The sequence below is a fragment of the Garra rufa genome, chromosome 5, assembly GCF_049309525.1.
Source record: "Garra rufa chromosome 5, GarRuf1.0, whole genome shotgun sequence".
NCBI lineage: Eukaryota > Metazoa > Chordata > Actinopteri > Cypriniformes > Cyprinidae > Garra > Garra rufa.
Window position 1 is genome coordinate 45,755,814 of NC_133365.1, and position 4,215 is coordinate 45,760,028.

At 34.6% G+C, this 4,215-nt stretch overlaps 1 long non-coding RNA gene across 1 annotated transcript; it reads left to right on the top strand.

Moving 5' to 3' along the window:
* The first annotated feature begins 1,321 nt into the window (after positions 1 to 1,321).
* Positions 1,322 to 3,320, top strand: LOC141335810 (uncharacterized). The gene is made up of 2 exons (XR_012355626.1): positions 1,322 to 2,263; positions 2,360 to 3,320. It is a non-coding gene; the product is annotated as an uncharacterized lncRNA (long non-coding RNA).
* The last annotated feature ends 895 nt before the right edge of the window (positions 3,321 to 4,215 follow it).

Consider the following 4,215-nt stretch of genomic DNA (forward strand, 5'->3'; position numbering starts at 1 on the left):
TGGACAGATTCAAAGAGCCAGGACTTTCTGTACACCTGTGGGTAGCCAAAGGGAGGAGACCCATGTGTATGTGTGCAAACATGCGATTTTATAGCGTGAAAGTCTGTTTCTTATGTGTTTCTGATGTATAACATACAATCAATCCAAAATGTATTTAGACACCTTTAACATTTCTCACATTATCACAGTTTATTTGCTATAGTTTTGAAAACGGTAATAAAATATGACTCAGAGTTAAACTGTTTTAGAACAAATTCATCTTGATAATGTCAGATAACTTTGATAGAAAGGTATGTATTGGATTACAATCATCCAAAAATTCACTGTTAGTATGACAATATTTAGACAACTATCAATACCAGTTACCAAGCAATGCTTAATTTTGTTCAGTCTGTGTTATATTAAAGTAGTAGTTCACTTTTAGAACAAAAACTTACAGATAATTTACTCACCCCTTTGTCATCCAAGATGTTCATGTCTTTCTTTCTTCAGTCATAAAGAAATTGTTTTTTTGAGGAAAGCATTTCAGGATTTCTCTCCATATAATGGATTTCTATGGTGCCCCCGAGTTTGAACTTCCAAAATGCAGCTTCAAATGGCTCTAAATGATCCCAGCCGAGGAAGAAGGGTCTTATCTAGCGAAACGATCGGTTATTTTCTAAAAACATTTACAATTTATATAATTTTTAATCTCTACACAGAGTACACACAGAGCTAGACAAGACAAGCATTTGGGGTTAAAAAGTTTATAAATTGTTATTTTTTTTAGAAACTAATCAATTGTTTTGCTAGATAAGACCCTTCTTTCCTCGGCTGTGATCGTTTAGAGCCATTTGAAGCTGCATTTTGGAAGTTCAAACTCGGGGGCACCATAGAAGTCCATTATATGGAGAGAAATCCTGAAGTGTTTTCTCAAAAACATAATTTCCTTACGACTGAAGAGAGAAAAGACATGAACATCTTGGATGACAAGGGGGTGAGTAAATTATCTGTAAATTTTTGTTCTGAAAGTGAACTACTCCTTTAAGGTCGCATTAGCAATTAAAGAAAAAGCGCTTGAGCAAAACAAGTGTCTGAATCATTTTTGGTCCCAGATTTTTATTAATTTTACAGGTAGTCCACTGTATGAAGAATTTTTGGGTATAATATGTCACAGTTTACTTTATTAAATTAACTATAGTGTCCTGCACCCACTAGTTAAAACAAATATTAAAAATTATATCTAGTGTCTGAATAATTTTTGGTTTGACTGTAGCTAATCTGATGTTTGATGATTATTTGTATTGTTAACGGTTATGTTTTCTGTTTTTTTCAGGGAGGTGAAGAAACATCAGTCCGACACGGTGACCTATCAGCAGCATGGATCACATCTGTGATGTTCATCAGAGGCATCAAGTGTACACTCTTATAAATTTGTAAAAAGACTCTATTAACAGTATTAGGCTATGCTTAAATCTTATGTTTGTAATTTAACATTCTTTGTTTTAAATTTAATTTTTGTTCATGGACAGTAGTTTAGTGTGTGTCTTGACTGATGTGTCTGTTAATATTGTAAAAATTCTGATTGTTAGATCAGTTTAAAGGCTGCCTAGAATTATCCGCCTGGTCTGAGTTACCACGGTGAAATGCCTCTAAGTTGATTCAAAATTTGTGTTCTCTGGCTATGAACCACAAATGAGAGACTCCACCATATCTTGAGGCTAGTAAACATTAGATCTGTTCCAAAACCTATTGAGCTGCCCATTTTAAGGCAATCAAGTGCTTCTGAAAACAAAAGCATGCCTCTTTCTAAAATACTAAAATATCACAGGAATTAAAATCTTAGTTAATACAATGCACTGTGTTCAGTGAAAAATAAAAAATGTGAGTCGTAAGTAGCACGGGTATATTTATAGCAATAGCCAACAATACATTGTATGGGTCAAAATGATCAAGTTTTCTTTTTCTTTTAATCTTTAGAATATTAAGTAAAGATCATGTTCCATTAACATATTTTGTAAATTTCTTATCATAAATATCTCAAAACTTTATTTTTGATTAGTAATATGCATTGCTAAAAACATCATTTGGACAACTTCAACTTCTCAATATTTATTTATTTTTTTTTTTTTTTTGCACTCTCAGATTGCAGATTTTCAAATAGTTGTATCTTGGCCAAATATTGTCCGAGAATATTGTCTGTGAAGTATTCTCAATTTAAAAAAATGTACCCTTATGACTGGTTTTGTTGTCCAGGGTCAAAAATGTCCAGCTGAAATGTATTGTAAAACTTTAAAAAAAAAAAAAAACTGCACTGTAAAAAAAAAAAATAAACAGTAAATCGAGTCAGAATGTTTTTCCATTACTTTAACTCATCAAGTTAATTTAACCAATTTCAACTTCATTTTTTAAGTTACACAAGATTCAACTTGATTGTTTAAAGTCAGTTTAATATAACTGACTTTAAAAAATCAAGTTAAATCTCGAAGTTGAAATGACTTGTACAGCCAATTTGATTAAACTTAAAAAATTAAAGGCTGCAACTAAACTTTTTTTTAAGTTAATCTAGGTGGATATTTTTTTACAGTGTGCTGAAGGAAATACAATTTTCCTACAATACATTTTTAAATTTTTCTGCTCATCAGTCATCAGAGCTTGGTAAATATTGATTACTTACTCACTGAAAACTCCCACAGATTTTTTTTCATGCCATTTTAATTTTATTTAGACGTAACAAAGTGGTTATATCTAAGTGAGTTGTTTACTTACTTTTTAAAATTAGCTTTCTCATTAAAGCCATTATATTGTTCATTCAGACTGATTCACGAATGCGCACGAACACGAGGCAGGATTTATCGAATGGACCAATCACAGCCGAATATCACCAGTCATATCCAGTCATATCATGATGGAGAAATTGCCTTCTCTCACATGACTTTCCCCAATTCATTCTCAATGACCTCCCACCAACTTGGCGCACACTTAAGTGGTCTGTTAAAACTCAATGGGCTCAGGGGAGGTAAGAGAGATGCAGACTTCCGCTGATATTTTTATTTTTTTGCTGCTGGACAGTGTTTCTTTAGAAAAATTTGTGATTTATACTCCAAGATCAGTTTAAAGTCTTCAGATTCTTTCTGAAACTTCTGAGATTCCATTGCGGTTGAAATACTGTTTAGAGGGCAGTTGCCTTAGTAGGCAGCAATCAAGACAGCTCACTAAGTTTTGGAACAGAGCTTATATGCGAGTTTGCAGTTTTTCTTCTATATCAGTCTTTTTTTGAACATCTTTTCGTCTACATTACATTTAAACAGGTTTGATTGTGAAATAAAGCCTCAAATGATGTTCATTTTGTCTCATTTTACACACACACACACACACACACACACACACACACACACACCGCAAAAAGCACTGGCGTAATGGAAGCTGGCTCTGGATCAGTTTACTAGGGCAAATGTCCACTGAAAACCTATCCATGTTCTAGCCACAGGTCCCCTCACAGCACTTGCTCTGGAGTAACTTTTCCTTCGAAAAACAAACGAGGGGAAGAGAATGGGAAACAGGAGGTATGTACAGCCCATGTCCCGATGACTCTGAGTGATAGATGGTCAGCATGTGCGGCCGCTGCTCACCCCAATTAAATTGATATGGACCACTTGATGAGAAGTGTTTCCACTGTGTATGTGATGTGAACTAGCACTCTATCCCACTTGCAGATGTTGAATGTGTCTTTTGCCAAACATTCGGTTGCAGAAGTTACTTTAAAACAGTGAAACGCACAATCTTTGTGGAGCTCTACACCGGGGGTCCTCACAGATAAGACGTTTAATCATACTTTGTTCCAATATCAGATCTTTTCACGAGTTAGTTTGTGTTGGGAAGGAGATGCAGTGGAGCAGGACTCGTTTGGGGTTAGTCAGACTTCAAATGAGATGAATGCATTCTTTGTGAAAGCTTTTGGTGTGCTTGCGTTTATTTAGCTTGATTAGTTTAACTGAAGTGAAATGTAGGTAAATCTCTCTGATTTGTTCTGGCCTGTTTACCTTCAAAGCCCTAATTTCTCATTACATTACTCTTTTATCCTGTTAAACAGTGGGATTTAACACATCTTATGTTTGTCTGACACTTTTGTGCAGGTGTAAATGTTCATAAAGCTCATGTCAGATAGTCACCTTTATAATCCATCAGCTTCTCAGCCAGGCAGATATCCAGACACCTCAACTTAGCTGGAAAGAT